This window comes from Dipteris shenzhenensis, chromosome 14, assembly GCF_047967505.1.
Source record: "Dipteris shenzhenensis isolate YYH24624 ecotype China chromosome 14, Dip_SZ_1.0, whole genome shotgun sequence".
NCBI classification, from domain to species: Eukaryota; Viridiplantae; Streptophyta; class Polypodiopsida; order Gleicheniales; family Dipteridaceae; genus Dipteris; species Dipteris shenzhenensis.
Window position 1 is genome coordinate 33,112,242 of NC_141609.1, and position 19,381 is coordinate 33,131,622.

The following is a 19,381-nucleotide window of genomic DNA, read 5'->3' on the forward strand; positions in this document are numbered from 1 at the left end:
AAGAAGCAAGACATGGAATGGAATGGAATGGAAATGAAAGCAAGACTAAACAACCATAATGGAAATGAAAGAAAGAAAGAAATGTACAATTGAAGTAAAGTACTTACATCACCAAGAAAGGCTTGAGGCTTGAGTGATTTGACATGAGAAAGTACAATGCCTTTATAGGATAGGCACACACACTAAGTGTCAAATGTATATGGGATAAGTCCCATAGTGACACGTGGCACTCTAGGATATAAAGTAGTATAGTACTACTCTAAAACACACTAAAAGTCACTCAAACTGACTCCATTTCCTAACACCCCCGCCATGGAGGAAAGGTGAGGGACTACTGGAATGGAACCACGAATAGAGCATGAAGGTCATCAAAACTATGCATGCCGGTCTAGAACTAGACATGGTTCCCACACAATCTCAGAGGCAAGTGAGCATGGCTCAGAGGCTAGTGAGCATAACATAGAAATCTCATGTAGCATGGCTCACTGGCTCATCATGCATGGATGCATGATCAACTCAAAGGTCTAGGAGATCAATGCACCAACAAAGACCTATCAAAGCCAAAAAAAAAACACATGGCTCCCACCATATAAACCCCCCTTGGCTCCAAAGACTAATGAGGAACATGGAGCCACACACCAAAAATAAAAAAGAAATACATCATTTTAGGAGGACTGTCCAAGGCAAAGTACCTTTATTGACTCAAGACACATGATTTATTGCATTCATTTTTGGGAAACACCCCCAGGGAAGAGAACCCAAATATATCATGCTTAGAAAGCAAAATCATGATCTCCATCATCCTCTAGAGGATGGAGACAGACAGTAAGAGCATGATCCTGTGTCGGCTGGTCATCTTCTTCTACATCATCACTAGTGGCGAATGCCACCCAACTGGCATGATTCTTTGATTGTTGTTGAGCAAGGTTCTAGTAGCACTTGTCCTCAGTATGATTGAGCTTGTTACAATAAGTGCACTTGAATGGCTTGAATGTCTTTCCTCGTGCTAGTGGAGTCGATGGCCTAGGTCTCCATTTACTGGTGGAGGCAAGAGCCTATGTAGTATTTGATGAGTAAGATGGAGATTCTTTGTTGCGGCGATCCTTTTCAAGCAGAAGAGACACCATATCTTCGAATGTAGTCGATGCAATGTGAAGTACTTCAAGGGCATTCTCAAAGCAAGGAATCCCTTCCATACTTGTCATGAGGATAGCCATTTTGTCCTTGTCATTTGGGCAACACTTCAAATTGGAGAGTTGTTGAACTAAAGACTGAATTTTTGCTATATGTGCACTCAAGGTATCAGACTCTTCCATTTTCAATTTATAAAATTGCATTTTCAGAAAAACCTTGGAGTTAGTGATCTTGTTACCAAATATATTCTCGAGGCATGCCCAAATCTCCTTAGTCTTGGACTTGAAGTCGATGTGATGAATCAATGAATCATCTAGGCAAAGCCCGATGATTGCGATGGCCCTCAAATTTTGTTGCTTCCAAATCTTGCGTGTTTGAGGCTCCGTTGATGCCTCAAGTGCTTCATCATCTTCAATGGCATCCCAAACATTCTCCTTCATGAGAAGGAGCTGCACTTTTGTTTACCATGTGGAGAATCCATCCCCCTTGAATTTGTCCACAAGAAGAAAGTTGGTGGAGATCGAACCCATAAAGATGGTAGCTAGGAAAGAGAAGAGTGATGAACAGAATGGAGCTATACTAGAGGAAGAGTAGATGGCAGGTACAAGCAAGAGAAGAGGAAGAGATGGTGGGCACAACGGAGCCATAGGTGGCAGGCAAAGAAGAGGAGCAGGCAGAGAAAAGAAGAGTACAGTAGTGGGTAGATCAGTATGGGCAGGCTGTACGGGTAGTTAGTAGGGAAGATCAGTACGACTGGCTATATGGCTAGACAGTGGACCTGTTGTACAATGCAACAGTCCATACAGTTGTACATCTGGTATGGTTTGAGTAGAAGATTGAATGGCGAGTTGAGCGGGCTGAAGCATGAGCTGAATCATGATCTCTTTGTTGATGAAGCTCTCCAATGGTGAGGCTCAAGGTGGAAGAAAGAGGTTGAGCTCAAGATGGAATTGGAGAAGGCATTCCTCCAAGGGGAATGAGGGAGAGAAGCTTCAATGTCCTCAACCTCTTGGAAGATAGCCTAGCTCTGATACCATATGAAGAAGCAAGACATAGAATGGAATGGAAATGAAAGCAAGACTAAACAACCATAATGAAAATGAAAGAAAGAAAGAAATGTACAACTGAAGTAAAGTACTTACATCACCAGGAAAGGCTTGAGGCTTGAGTGATTTGACATGAGAAAGTACAATGCCTTTATAGGATAGGCACACACAGTCTAAGTGTCAAATGTATATGGGATAAGTCCCATAGTGACACATGGCACTCTAGGATATAAAGTAGTATAGTACTACTCAAGAACACACTAAAAGTCACTCAAATTGACTCCACTTCCTAACACTTGGATGTAGACCACAGCCCAATACTTTCGCATCTTTGACTTTCCTAAAATTTCCTTTAAGGGAGTAATTTGGAGGTACGCTCAAAAGAACTTCTGGTTGTATGTGTCGACGATCATATCCTTGGTTGTCATGGATACACTCTCCCAAGCTGTATGAAAATCATCATAAATCTCTTTGGCTTGAATTGCTCTAAAAATTGCTTCTTGAAACTTTTCCACTTCTTGGGTGCTTCATCTGCTACTAGAAAAGCTTCACCATGCTTTGGCATTGCTTTGTAATATGGAGACTTACAATCTTCAATTTTTGATTTCTCACGATAGTGTCTTGTCTGAAAAGCTATGTCAAGCTGTCAAATGAAATTTAAAGCTTTCCCAAATTTCCCATGCTTTTTGTCAAAAGTAGTGAATTTGACTGACTTGCCTCCTTTGAAGTCCTTTTGTCTTGTTCTAGTCTTCCTCCTTTTGTGCCCATGAGAAGAACGCCCTTGGGATGTAGAGGAGGAGGAAGAAGAAGAACTAGAAGAAGGTGGGCTAGAGCCGAGAGATCTCTATTGATGCTTTTGGCTTTGTCTTCCATGAGGCTTTGGACTCATTCCTTTTTTCTTCGAATCTAAATATCTTTGAGCTGAAGGAGAACTTTGGGAATGCTTTCCTGAGGCATGATGTTGCCTAGGAGATTCTTTAGAAACTGAGGGAGATGTACGACCAATTCCTTCTCTTACGAAGAAGGAACGTGCTGAGGCATCATCTCCTCAAACAAGTGCTAAAATTGAGGTATCTTTCTCAAGGACTGGAACTTTTTCTTTATGGATTCTTCATTGAGATCTTCATGTGGTGCAATAGCAAGTCTCATACTGGGCCATCTTGTGGATGAACTACCTCGTTATAAAACCATGAGATGAAAAATCAGAAGGAAGAAGCATTAACATGGGTGGGGGAAAAGGGATAAAGAGGGTGGGAATGAAGAGGGAGACTATGGCACAAGGGGGAAGGGAGAGGGGAAAGAGGAGCATGTACATGATGGGAGGTGGAATGTAGAGATGGAGACATCAAGGGAAGAGGGTCATGCTTTATTTGAAAGGAAGGATGGGGGAAATCAAAGTACTAGCTAGGTGGATTTACAAGAATGAGCGTGTCACATCAAGGAATAGCCCCCTCCTTTTATAGCCAAGAGGGGGGGGTATCTCTCAATAAATGCATCCTCCCACATGCATGGTGTGTGTGGAGATATCTCCCATGTGGGCTAGGTGGGTACGCACTCTCAATTGTGTGCGACAACCCTTTGCCTCATTTTTTCACATAAATCAAACCCCATATCCCAAGTCTAAGATACTCCCTTGGTCTCTTCCCAATTTGATAATACGTTCAAATATCTAGGAGGACAATTGGCACAAGGAATCTTGCCACCTCATCCTACTTTCCCCATTATTTAACTTGCATTCTTGGACTATCTACACCCCCCCCCCACATGGGCCTATCCTACATGGAGGGAATAATCCAATATAATATCCATCTCCACCTATTTTATATTACTTCTCCCATGGTCCTTGGGCCATGTCTCACTAAATGCAGGCATGGGACTGCCAAGGTGGAGGGGTGGCACATGGAGGAACCATGCCTCCATGGATTATGTACAACACACCTTATGGGTCCTCTTATGTGGAAGGGTGGCACATGGTCATGCCCTGCCACCTCAACCCTAGGCCCTATGCACACCATATTTTATTATACTTTGCCACACATACAAGCACACACACATATTTATGCCTTTTACCTTGGTCAAATGTATCCATAATAGTTCCCCCCCCCAAGCAGGGAATGCACAGTATTTCCATGCCTGGGACCATCACGCACAAAGAAGGGCTTGAGATAACACTTGTTGATCACCTTCTTGCCATATGGCTCATGCAGCTCTTGAACTTGTACAGACCCATTGCTACGTTCCTTGATGACTTTGTATGGATCGGTCCACAGTGGAAGGAACTTTTTATCCATTTGGTGGCCTAATCTGTTATCAAAGCATAGCATAACATCCCCTTCAGCAAAGTGTCTTTCCCATCCCTTGCGAATCTTCGCATCCAAGTGAGCCTTTTGTCGATTCTTTTGGATCTCTGTTTGACGCAGTGCAAGGCATTGGTTTCTTCTCCTTTGAAGCACCAAAAGACATGTGTCATGTCTTCCAATAATTGAGTGCATCATTGTTTCTCAACTACGGTCTCCCGAGTATGGCTGGGTAACTCCTGCCTATATCTTCAATGTCCACTACATAGAAATTGATGGTGGTGGTCAACCCATTGACAGTGATGGGCAAATCCTCAATGACTCCAAGGGTGGCGAGTCGTCGACCATCTGCTACCTTGATTCAAGTGGAGGAATGCCTTGTGCATTTCAAATTCAACTTCTTCATGATACGGGGCACCATGATATTACATGCAGCTCCCCCATCAACACACACACTTTTGATATGACATTTATCTATGATGACATCTACTGTATGCGGGTGCCAATCAACTTCTTTAGAGATAGAAGAAATCTCTCGTTTCTTTTGCTTTTTCTTGCTCCTCCTTGTTGAGAGCCCTTGTTGTAGATCACGTCTCACCTTAGGGCTTAATGCTATTAGTTGAGGAAGTGTGATGCTTAAAGACCGATGAGGAAGGTCCTGAACGACCGAATAGTTTTCTTGCCTTAAGTCGATAGGGAAATCCGAGGGTGACTACTTACTCCTGCGAGATCTTTTAGTCTTCTCTGTTGGTAGGTCTACCATCTTAGCATCTAAGGGCTCTGAGAAGGACACCTTCTTCTTGGGGTGGCCGCAGAACTAAAGGCTTATCATCCCTGAAAGCGTGAGAACTTGAAGCCTCTCAATTCTATATCTAATAGGTTAGTCCCTAAACAAGGGATCTATACATACCCATTAGGCAGCGCATAGAGTCAAATCGAAGAGCCTTAGTCATTTATGAAAAATGACACCTGGGATTTAGTTCCCAAATGGACCAAGCGGAAGGTAATTGGGACTAAATGGGTGTACAAGCTTAAGTTCAAGTCAGATGGGAGTTTGGACAAGTACAAAGCAAGATTGGTGGTGAAAGGCTATGCACAGCCAGAAGGACTTGACTTTGATGAGACCACCCCCCCAGCCACTAGGATGGTGACCATTCGTACAGGCATTGCCTTGGCTGCTCATCACAGATGGCCTATTTTTCAGATGGACTTCAAGTCTACATTTTTGAATGAAACCCTGGAGGAGGAGGTATATGTGGCATAGCCACTAGGATTTCAGATTCTAGGATCCCAATCAAAAGTGTGCAAACTAAAGAAGGCCTTATACGGGCTGAAACAGGCCCCCAAAGCATGGTATCAGTAGCAGATAGATGTTTTCTTTCAAAAGATCGAGCTTCAGTGGAGTCAATCAGAAGCAAATCTTTATCTCGACACAGAGGGGGTTTTGCAGTTGGTATTGATCATGTATGTGGATGACTACAGGGGATCATACGAAGAAGATTGCTCAGGTCAAGAGACTTCTCAAGGAGGAGTTCGAGATGATGGACTTAGGCATACTTCATTACTTTCTTACGTTTGGGTGAAGTAGGGAAAGAGCTGTATCTTTATCTCATAGGAGAAATATTGCAGGTAGCGACTCAAATGCTTTCAGATGGAAGAGTACAAAGTAGTAGTGACTCCCATGGAAGCTGGTCTGAGCTGAGTGTACATTATCCATCTTAGCCAATCGATTCATTACTGTATCGATGCATGGCAGGGAGTTTGCTTGAACTCACCAATACCAAACCGGATATTTCCTTCTCAATTGGATTGCTCTATCAGTTCTCCGCCGCCACACCCAAGAAGGCCCATTGGGAAGTAGGTATGAGGGTACTGAGGCACTTGAAAGGTACTTGCACCTATGGCATCACTTACACAAGAGACATTGAGTTGGGAGGTTTTTGCGATAGTGATTGGGTAGGTGATAGTGACACTCAGAGATTGACCTCTGGATATTATTTCTTACTCTCCTTAGGAGCTGTGTCATGGCTGAGTAAGGAACAACCTACTGTTGCCCTTTCTTCTATAGAGACAGAGTACAGGACTGCTTGTACAGCGGCATGCGAAATGTTGTGGCTCAAGTGGATCTGGGAGGACATGAACGTGGCCCAAGAAGATGCGACGGTGATTATGTGTGACACAACTAGGGTTGCATAACAATTGCCAACAACCTTGTGTTTCATGCATGGACGAAGCACATCGAGGTCCACTACCAATTTGTTTGTGAACTCATTGACGAAGGTGTCATAGAGTTGATGTACTGCCCGACCGATGACAACATCTTGGATGTCTTCATGAAGGTGCTTCCTAGGGAGATGGGACACCTCATTCGACACATGGAAATCGACAGCCCATAGTTGTGTCATTGAGAGGGGGTGCTAGATATGTCACTACCCCACTTGTGAGCCCTTGATTTGAGGGGACAAGGGGGCAAGAGACTATAGGGGGATGGGGGCTCAGTGTATCTTACTGTCTAAGGGCCGTACCCTATGTGGAAAAGTGCGCTGGCACCATGAGCCCATGTGGGGGCATTTGCAACACGTGTACCAGCCAACAATAGACAAAAAGGCCAAGCATATGGGCCTTATATAGGCCAAAGGGCTGGCCTAGAAACCAATTAGAAGTTGGTCTTTTGGGAGTTGGTGTGGCAGATAAGAACCGACTGGAAAGTCGGCCAGTTTAGGGGGCTTGCTGCCTACCTATATAAACCCCCTCTTGCACACACTTGTCTTCATCGCCAGCACTGACAGCCTGCACCCAGGCAAGCGTGCATGGAGAGGAGTAGACTCAACCTTTGAAGAAGTAGGCCTTTTCACAGCCTTTTCGGCAAGCCACTTACGACAATCCTTCTTGTTGTGCCCAGCGATGTGGTGGCAATGAAAGCAACAATGTTCTTGGTGGTACTGCTTCTGTTTGTTGGGGTGTAGATAGCCTCTCATAATGCTTGCTTTAGCCTTCTCATCTAGAGTCATCTTGGGCTTGGACTCCTTGTTCTGACCAGAAGCGTGAGTATAGTTATCGCCTTCTCATACATAAACCTGAGATCCTAATATACTCACATCTAGTGCAAAGCATCAAAATTCCTATGCAGATTATGGACAGAGATGCACAAATATACAAAATGTCTTTAAAAATGCATGAGGATGTCATAAATAGCATGCCATTTGAGACGTAAACCTATAATTTAAAACTAACCTGCATAGCCACTCATTGCCCCTTCATGCACACATGTATGCTTTGAGTATCCTTCAGAATTTCCAGCACATTTTTCCCATGTATATACAATGCGGTTGGGTGCCACTAGCCAATTCCATAGCTAGTTCAAAAGTGTGGTAGCCAAAAAAGTTTGCGATTAATGGGAAGAATGGCCTTCCATCTTTATACCGTGGTAGCCAAAAAAGTTTGCAATTAATGGGAAGAATGGTCTTCCATCTTTGGTATAAAGACACAACACTCCCTTGGGTTTTGCAAGCACTTGTAGGCAGTATCATCAACTAGCAGTGTGTTTGTGCTATTGTATTGAGGGTTGTCATTCCAAAACTTTTTTAGGTTTTTCAAAAACACTGCTATGTTAGTACTCATAACCTCACAATTTGGACGAAGTTATTCACAATATTCCTATCCATACACTCCACTTAGATGATCCTTTTCAAATAGAAAGCACTTGCACAACATCTCTCTCACCCCATGCACCTTTTTATAACTCCAAATAAAGACCTGAAAGTGCTTAAGCACCCATTGAGGAAATAACCTTGCATCTTGATGCATGAAAACTGAAGCTCTACGAGTGTGTGACACCCAATATAGACACTCACAACATGTAGGGGTTCTACATCCCACATGAATGCTGCAAGCTAGTACACCAGCCACATCTAAAATCAGTTCCCGGTCCTCATCTAATAGTGGTGGGGGGTTGTATTGAAGGTCCACAAAAGTTTATGGAGGCGATTGATGAGGAATTTTCTCAATACATTCCTTCTACTACCCAATTCCCACAGTTTGTTCCTTTTGCTGCTTAATTTCCTCAATCTATCCCTCCTTTTAGCCACCTCTCTGTTCCTCTTGTTGCCCATGTTTCTATTCCTCCTACTGCCAGTTTCCTCAATCTGTCCCTCCTTTTGGCCACCATTGTGTTCCTTCTGCTACCCACCTTTCTGTTACTCTTGCTGTCCAGCTTCCACAATCTATCCCTCCTCCTAGCCACCTTTTTGTTCCTCTTGCTAGCCACATGTCTACCTCAAACGTGTTGATCTTTGAGTCTCACCTGTGGAAAATAGCACAATTGCAGTAAAAAGACTTCAAAATTTTAATGCTTGAAAGTTTAATTTAAAAAACAAGCAACACATTATGAAGAATTTAGTTCTTAAAACTTGAAAGTTTAAATCCAAACTAGCAAATTATAAAAGAAAAATAATATTGAATACATATGCAAGGTGTTAGAGTCCATTTCCATAAAGTTTAGATAGTGGGACACTGGTGATTGAATACAAAAATGACTTGTATTATTACATAAATACATGAATCCAAGAATCGTACATATTTTCAATTTGTTCATGCCCATCCATGATGGGGGCATGGTAATGGTGAAGCAATGTGGAAGTGCTTCCATTGATCTTCAATCCACATATCATTTGCATGCTGGATGGGATTTTCCTTGGCATACTTCTCTCGATTCCCAACTTGAATCCACATTGCTAGCCAATTAGTGACATCTTGAATAAGATAAAAAGAAATCTATTTTGTGTCTTGATTGAACAATTTCTCTAGGATTTGGCAAGTGCCTTCTAGATTCTAGAGACGCTTGTATGCACTATCATCCAACAAGATGGTGTTTTTTCAATTGTAGTGCAGCTGGCTTGCCCAAAAGTTTGTCAGGTTTTTGTAGAACACAAGCTTTTGGATCGATCACAAATCCTATCTCTTTCACAATCCTTCTATGTGTACATTGCATGGAACCTGTGCCATCGATATGGGAAGTAGCTTTTCAATAATGCCAATTCCTTCTTTTGCATGCAACATGGCTAAATAAACACATCAAAGTGCAAAATAAACCACTCCAAAAATCTTATAGATTCATGTCAAATGAAAAGCTTTATCCACTTCTCTTGTGGTGTTTCCACACTCTTCATATTTTGACAAAACAGAGGTATTTTGTCATGCTTTGTGTTCACATATGTTAGTAACACACCATTCATGTCTAGAATCAATGATCTCTTGTCCTATGGGACAAGGGTGGACTTGGTTCATGAGCTATGACATCCTCAAATCCTATTGCATTTTTTCAAGTGTAGCATCTTCTGTAGGGGGGTCATTCCCTATTCCTAGCATCTCATGTGGAAGTGCAACACCTTGTGGAGTGGCAACATCCCTAGCTCCTGTGACATCATGTGATAGTGCTTCAACTTTGGTGGCACCCTCAAGTATCCCATTTCTTCTTCTCTTGACATGTAGAGGCATACCATTATTGTGCAAAATAGAGGCTTCTATTGGTTCATCATTATCAACCATCAAAATAGCACTTGAATTTGAAGAGGAGATGCCAACTGGACTATCTATACAAACAACATACCCTTCACCATTGTGCCACATAATTGACAATAGAGACTTAAGCACAAATGCAGGATGCTCTTGACATGGTAATTGGGAATTTATTAAATTTGCACTACAACATTACAAATGGAGCATTGTACTTTAGCATTTGAAGGGGGGAAACAAGTCATTGTAAAAGCATGTATGGTTTCAAGGGACACATAAGTTAAAAAGAGTATATTCAGCCCTGATAATTGGGATAGGAGCACCATTTGCAATTAGTTCATGTGAGAGGAGTACAAGATTGATGGCCCTAATGTCTAAGCAAACTATAATTTCTTGCAAGCTCTAGGCTTTGATTGTCTGTTTCCTTGTACTTGCATGTGCAGGGGGTGTGTTTTGCTTCTTCCCTTCTTCTACATCTACTGCACAACAAACCAATACATTTTAGAAAATCAAAACTTCTATAAACAAAGCAGCAAGGACTTGATAAGGAGTTGGTATCTAACTCTCTTGAGTGGCAACATCAACCTTGCATTTTCCAGTCTTCTTGTCTTCTTCTTTTTGCTAATTCATGGAGCTATTGGGAGCGTACACTCATCCTCCTCCTCTACTTCAATGTTCTACTTCTCTACAATATACAAAGTCAAGATTGTCATCATGTGTAGCAAAAATCCACTACCATGATTGTTGTGGAGGATGGAGTATACCTATAAATGGTACATCTTTGGGAGCCTTCTCCTAAGCATCAAATTTTCTATCATTCATAGATGGTTCATGAACAATATCTGGTTGAATACAATAGTACCCAGCCTAAAGACATAATGGTAATGGTTGCAATGGAATTTTTGTAAGTTATAAATACACTACCTCCACAGATTGCCTCAGTCGCATTCGCCTCTCCAATACTAGCTAGAGTGTGTTGTCCCTCTAAACTCTCATTTGGCAAGTGTGTAGAGCCACCCTCACACATGTACTGATCATATGAAAGTACAGTAATTAGTATATCAACAATACAAGATAAAAAGCATGTCATGGACCCTATTTGTAGATATGTAGATACAAAACCATGAAACTTTCTGGAAATATTACCATCATTTCGTCCCTTAGACACCACATTTTTTTGGTGTGTGGAGCCAACCTAGGAGAATTGATTGTCTAAAAGTAAAGGAGCTATTGCTTATCAATGCACATTCCATACAAAGCATCAAAAATTATAATCAACAACACGAGCCATACCCCCAAAAAATTTCCTAGTTGACAGAGACTAGACTTTAACATCTTCTTTAGATACATGCACACTTGCGAACTCTCCTTCAATGAAGAGAAAGCTTTGTCAATATTGTTTAGAGCAGTGAAAACTAACTAACTAATGACGCTTGAGTATTACGTAGCTCGCTAGGAATTAATAACTGGTTGGTAAGTAGTAGTTGGGTATAAGCTAGCAGATACTTGATGATAGTATGTAATAGCTAGGTGTAAACTAGTAGAGCTAGATGGTAAGACAAAGGCAAAGTGGTGAGTAGTATTAACTAGGCAGTAAGGAGTAGCTACATGGTGACTACTAAGTAGTTGGTCATTTGGAAGTCTTGTTAAGTAGTAGCTAGCAAGTATCTAGGTAGGTAGTTAGTAAGCAGTACATGGCAGCTAAGTAGTAGCTAGGTGGTAGCTAGCATATAGGTGATAACTAGTAACTAGATAATATGTAGTAGATAGCTACTAACTAGTAAGTAGTAATTAGCTAGTAATCACTAGGTGGTAAGTAGTAGGTAGCTATCTACTAAGTAGCTAATAAGCATCAGCTATCTACTAGTGATTACTAGCCAGCTAATGCTTATTACCTACTAGGTGGTAAGTAGTAGGTAGCTAATAAGTATTAGCTGGCTAGTAATCACTAGCTAGTAAGAAGTAACTAGCTCTAGTAGCTAGAAAACCAGAAAGTTGTAGCTAGCTACTATGTGATAAGTAGTAGGGAGCTAGTAAGCATTAGTTGGCTAGTAAGCAATAACTAGCTAGTAACTAGATGGCTAGTAAGCAGTAACTAGCAAAAACTAGCTAGTAACCAGCTGGCTAGTAAGCACTAACTGGCCATAACTAACTAGTAACCAGCTGGCTAGTAAGCACTAACTAGCAATAACTAACTAGTAACTAGCTGGCTAGTAAGGAGTAGCTAGTAACTACTACCTAGCATCTACTAGCTATCCAACTAGTAGCTAGTTTTTCCTAGGAATAATTTCCAAGTACTTAAAACTCACTAGTTAGTGTTGATTAACGAAGCATATTGCAAGTGCAAGTCAAACAACCCATATACAGATTCATGTTCAAGAAATACAAGTGAAACACCACATAATGCTTACTCTTAGGTATTTTGTTGCACCCAAAAGGGGTGAACCCTATGATTTGCACCCTTGTAGCATTCGATATTGGCTGATTGCATGAAATTTTGACACATGTGATCTCCATCTGGCACATAAATGCAAAGCACATGATGTGGTAGGGGTCTTTGTAGGAAAGCATGCAAATACGCACCATATCATCATCTGTTGTGGCGAGGCCATGGGCACACCTAACACATGCACCTATTATGATGGAAGGCAACTCTTTTTTGAATGTAGGATCCTTGGAATAGCTATTGGGATGAATGCTACATGTTGCCTAGTTTCTACAAAGTGCAGCATGCGTGATCCAAAGTCAACCTCTAATTCAATCTTTTGCATCAGTTCGTCACGTGACTTCAACAACTCCTATGAATTCAAACACATATTAAACACCACAATAGAAATGAACTTTATAAAAACATAGAAGTGAGAGTTGTGCATTTACCTGTGCATCAGCAACTTCTTTGTCAAGATCCTTGGAAACATTGTGGCTCTCAAGTATGTTGTTGTAAACACTCTCCAACATTCCAATGTCATCCTATAACTTTTTTTTCCTTGCTTCATCAACATTAGTTTCAAGGCTTTTTTGAAGGGATGTAATATTCAAATTCAGGCTGTCAACAACCATGAACATGCCCTCTCATTGTAGAAGAATACATTTTTACCTCCTCCATCTGCATAGTTGCCTTTGTGGATTATTCCATTGCTTTCATCATAATTGACTTTTTGTTAGCAACTAGTAACTCTACATTTTTTATATTTTCAGGTACTAACTCATCGACCATAGAAGGTGACCAAAAATCTACCTTACTATCATGATGAATGCTAGTTGCTATCCGTGAAGTCAAATTTGTCCTTTCAAACACTACCTACTGTTCAAAACCATCTCCACCCTTGGAGAATCCATTCACAATATGCCACCTCCATAATTTGCTATTACAACTCTTTTTTCTTCTCTAATTTTTTGATTGACTCCCCCGCAAATCCTAGCAACACCACAGGGAGCACCTTTTTGGTACTATGGGCATCTCACTTTCCACACTCATAGGCAAATCCCCTTGTAAATGTGAGGCTTACTTTGCTATTGATGGGCCTCTCTTGATACACTTTGTAGTTTAGCGAGAGCATATCTTTTTACCTATCTTTGCAGACCATTCTACATTTAATTGGCTTTGTCCCCTTTTGGCCATAGCTCATCCAAGACATATGAGGATGATAAGTGGCAAGGGTCACACCTATTAAGATGAGCCCATACTCATCATTAAAGTCCTTTTTTATTTTGCAAAATTGTTTCTATTACAGATTTTCAAAATGGGGCGCATGGAACTTTGACATGTCTATCATACAATACAACAAGTAAAAAAGTAGGGAGCTCAAAACTTTGACCTTACTTGAGCTGAATCATAGCTAAGGAAACTTGGGAGACAAAATATGAAGGCAATGAGCCAAAAGTCTTGTACTACAAACACTGAAACCTTCAATCTAAGCTGTGAGAAGTGGCTGCAAACCAGAACCGACAAGGAGAAAGTGTCGCAAGATGATCAAGGTTGGAGATTTGTTGAAGAAGAAAACACAGATGTGGGAGAGAGAGAAAGATCGATGTCCACAAAGAGGAAGTTAGGGAGGAAGAGAATGCTCATCCACTAAGAGAAAGCTAAGAGGAAGCTCAAGCGTGCAAGTCATGATTGCATGGGCTCGAGTTTTAGTTATGATGCTTTTCAAATTTTTGAACTTCAATTAACTAGTGCCAACCACTATTTACCTTAAAAAGTGGTCCACCTTAACATGCATACACCCTCTCACTCAATTGAGTTTGGAACTTGATACTTATGAGAATGAGAATGCCTTTTATAAATTCATGGTTCTATTTATCTAAATAGAGTTTAGAAGTTGGATCCTTATGTGAATGAGAATATCTTTTATAAATTCATGGTTCTATTTATCATTAAGTGAACGTAGTTGATATTTTGTACTTTTGTGAATGAGATTTTTTCCCCTATTTCTCTTGTTTTTAAAAGGATATAATTTCTAAAAATACTACTAGCAAGCTAGGAATTGGGAGTGGAAACGATGTCCAAGCCCAATTCTCAAGCTTGGAACTACCTTTGTTGCAAGAAATCCTGGAAAGCTTCAAGGCACTCTCCACAATTTACAAAAAAAGGTAGTGAACAGGAATTGTTTTGTACATCTATTCACACAGAGCTTTTAAACACTCAAAATGGTGTCCAAAAGCATGTAGCTAGCAAGGAAAAGGGGCATAAATAATTGTTCAAAGTTTGGTAAATGAGAACCATGACTTGACAAAAGAAGTAGAGTTGTAAAGGCAACAAATTGAGGCTTTGAACTCAAGAATACACAACTTTAAAAGCACATATCTTGGTTACAAGTAGAGGCATAGGGTTATTTGACCAATGGAGTGATTAATGGATGTTGATGGTGCCCGAGTGGTGCAATGACGTGTAGAGTGCAACCCACATGGTTTGAATTATGCCCTATCTTTTCCATTATCCTTGTTGAATGTACTTTCCATTTTATGCATTGTTTCTCTCTATTAAATTCATGTTCATAAAGTATTTTGTAGGAACTTTATTAGTGCCTTTGTTGGAAAGAACACTTGCAACAAAGTTGATACGTGAGGAGTACCATAAAAAAGAAGGAATTCATTTCCATTCTTTAAGATCCAAGACGGCATGTGTTGCACCTTATAGTATTGCAAGAGGTGGTCCATGATCCACGCAACATAGTCAAACCATTAGAAGTGGTGCACGCTTGTGATGTTATTAGAAATAGCAATCAAGGACACATAGCTATCATAATCTCTTTTATAGTGCAATTTGTTGCGATGGTCTAAGGAACCCAAAGTTGCCAAGACATGAATGTATTATGAAGGAAGAAAAATGTCTAATTTTGTTGTGCAAGATGTGTTAGGTGGTCTTTTGCACATTCCAAACACAATGGTGTTACATAAGGAACAAGGTACTCAAAAAATAGTACAGTAAAGAAAGATCTCAAAACATTTACATGCATTTGAGGACACGAAGTACAAAAATGTGTTCTTGGATGTACATGAGGTGCAACTTGCAATGGTCTAATTCTATGACATGAAGGTAGGAGGTGAGTATAATCATTTAAATCCTCACTTTATGTCTTTTTAAAGACATCAAGTTAATGAGAACTTGTACATATGTCTTTATGGGAATATCAATGTATTTAACCACAACATCAACTAGGGCATCGAGGTCTTATATATCAAGCTGATCTTCAAATTCATCCTCGCATGTGCCTATTGTGTCCGCTTTAGTATTCAAACACTTGTGAAGGCCATGTATACCTTGTTTAGATGCATAGAAGATATCTCTACTTTCTCTCTCTCTTGCACACCCTAACTTCTCTTGCCCACCCTAGCCTGTTCATTAGGCAATTTACCTTTTGCACTCCCTCTTGTGCCATGCTTCCCAGCTTGTAGTGATTCTACATCATTGCTTGTGTTGATGTACTTGTCCATGGAGAATAAGCATTAGGGATGGACTTACCACCTACAGTCAATGTAGAAATCAAAATAGAAAGTTAATTGAGACAAATTAGCATACTACTATAACAATAACAAACTTAGCATACTATAGGTAGCTAGCATGGAAGAAATAAATAGATAGAGAGTGTTTGTTCCTCATGGATTGGCCAATGTCGCTTGAATTTGTGGTCTCTTGTTCCAAGCTAGCACACTATAGTGCTGGTTAGTATACCGCAAGTCTAGTTAGCATGAATGCAACAATACATGATGGGGTGCTAATTAGCATGCTAAATAGCATTGTAGTATGCTAACTTGCAATATGCTAACTAGCACAAATCTAATTAGCATAGAGGAAGTAAGGATGAAGAGTTGTAGGTTCTATTGCAAAGCTTAAATCTCTTTCGTCCAACATGGGATTGCATGGAGGAAACATCATGCTTCAAAAAGATTCACTACTCTTAGGGGCCTTAGGGAATCTTCAATATAAGTTTTCCATGGGTGGAGCAAAGGCATGAAGATTTTTCTCTACTCATGGTTAAAATTGACATGGCATAACTTATGGTTTTTGGAAGGCGCTATGTGAGTGCACCACAAATTTAGAAGCTTATCCTAATGTCAAAAATATGAGATATGAGAGCAGGTACTTGAAGAGCTCTAGACAAGTTTGCAAAAAGTTTATGACAACCTTCCATGACTAAAACTGATGTGCAATTGTTTAAGGATGCTATCACCAAATTTACTCAAGCCTAAGGTGAAACACACATTACCCATTACATGGTACAGTCAACACCACCTATTGACTTTATTGCATGTAATTTTCCTTGTTCTCTTAAAGTCAAGTTTTTTATTTTGGATGCATTAAATTATTTACTCTCAAAGTCCATGGTTTATAAAAACGTATGGCTCTTTGAATGTTTGGAGTGTCCAAGGTATCGAAAGGTCGTATCACCAAGCACGAGGTGCATATTTAGAAAACATGCATCATGGCAGTGGGATGGCTCAAAGTGATGCTCTCCATGAAATTTTGGAATGGTTTTATTGTGAATTATTGGAGAAAGCTTTGCAAGCACAATTAGTTCAAGCTATCCATGATGTAAATAAAAGTAAGATGCGAGAGTTTTGGAACAGGTCACGTCCCACAGAAAAAGTAAAACAATGGATGGTCGAAAGAGTTCATTGTGGAAGAGGGTAGAATGAACCACCCTACTCTTAAGACTTTCAATGTACACATGTTTGTGCAACCTGATCAATTTTTTAAATCAGATGAATCGAAGACGTACTTCTGTATGCATGGGAGGCATGATGTGTGAATCTTCAATTTGAGTAGTCTTTGTTTTTTTTAATCGCATAATTTATGTGCTGCTATGTCACTATCTCTCCATAATGAGTATAATGTGACACTACAAGAAGGAAGGTGATGTGAACTGTCATTTTGAGGCATGACTGCATTTTTTGGATATGTATGATTTTGGGATTTTGTTGTTCCAAGGGCTTTCTTGCTCACATATTATTTAGTCTCGCTCGCTATTTTTGGAGTTGCTCACTTTTTTTGGCTCAGTTTTTGGTAATTTTCCCTCTATAGAACCATTGAAATACTTCTTTGAGGCTATTTGCCTTCTGTACTCCTCCAAATGTTGTATGTATCAAAAAAATGTATTTTGTGTAGTGCAGTGAGACTTCTCCATACCTTGTGTGGAACAAATTTCAAGGCATTCATATTTTTTAAAAACCATGGGTGGTTGTTATAGATAATATGTTGCAATCATAGAAAATATTAGATCAGTATTTTGTGTTAGAAAGTGCCAAAAAGATATGCCTAATAGGATGAATTAATTTTTCTTACTGTGTACTCCACCAATAGATGGCTTGATAGGAATGTCCTTTCCACTTGTTAACTTCTTGAGATCTGTTATGATATGAACACCTTCTCCATGGAGACCCATGTCTGACAATACTTTTTGCAATGCTTTAAGTGCCTCCTTCCTATCCTTTTCTAGTTGGAGATTCCAAGAAAATCCAATATATAAAAAAACTAAGTCTTCAGTGATTTGACATAAAGCATGCAATGTTCATAGCATGGTTCTAGTCTTGTGAGGCATATGCTCTGTGTTATTATCCCCACAAAGTGTTGAATGAGAGCCTTTCCATACTGTGTGCTCCTTGCTCCTCACAATCCCTAAACTCCCATGCACATATTGTTGCACACCACTCTTGAACTGCGCCCTATATTGATAAAATGATGTCCTTGGGATTCCATGCATCTTGTACCATGCTCTACAACATGCATCTTGACCATTTACCCTAAAGTTGTAATGTATCCTACCACAGTAGTCATGATGCCAAGCTATTGACAACACATCGTATATAAAATTTGTACAAGACTCCAAGGAGATACCCCAAAAGTTCTTCCTTATAGTCATTAAGAGTTTTCACCCAACATGTTGGCAACACCTACTCCCACAACAATTGATGGAAGAAACCTGTAAACTGAATCTAGTAACATTTTGTACATTGGTGTTGAAGGCTCTATTTGTTTAGGCACCCTATTAATGAAAGTGTACCTTTTTTTGTTAGAAGTTGGATCATCCCTTTTCAACATTTGATCATTGACCACCTCATCTATGCCAACAACATGGTCCATGGGCACATATTGTTGCAATGGGCTTCCTTCAAGTAAGGTAATCTGCTTGATGGGCCACTTACTAGCTGAGAAAGCCAACATCTTGCATAGAAGACCCTAAGTCACTTCCTATAATTTCTTCTTTCCTTTCAATACTCACACCAATTCAATTGTTACCCAATAGGTCAAAGTTTATAGAGTCACTTTAGAAAACATACAAGATCACACCTTCCCCCACAGTCTTTGTTTTGCTCTCATCCCACAAGACAACCTTTTTCTCTTTCCAAGATTCACGAAAGAAATTGTCAATTTCCAATGAAGAAACTGGCATTGCCTCAACATAAGGTTGCTCAGGCTCACTTGCTACAGCTTCTTGAGTTATCAAATCATCCATAGAATCATGAACATGTTTTAGAGAGCCCTTAGGCCACTTGACAATGCTCCAAAGTGCCTCACCAATAAGCACAACATCCATAGTGGGAAATGGCAAGAGCATGTCACTATTGATAGACTTCTCCACCATCACCAATACATTTTCTGCCCCAATTTTCACACCACTACAATAGGCCTCCAAATCTATTGCACACACTACAACAATTCCAACCACTTCACTCCCCACCATCATCATGACCTTGTCCCCACTTCTGATAGACATCACTTGTCATTGCGATTACGGAGAATTAATTATGAACAAACTAAAACCAAAGAATTTCATAATACCAACAAAGATGTCCTTGTAGTGGGGAAGAATGGCACTAGTGCCAATCTCCAAAATCCATGAATGAGTCTACAAAAAATTTTGTGAAAGCATGAATTATTTCCCTATA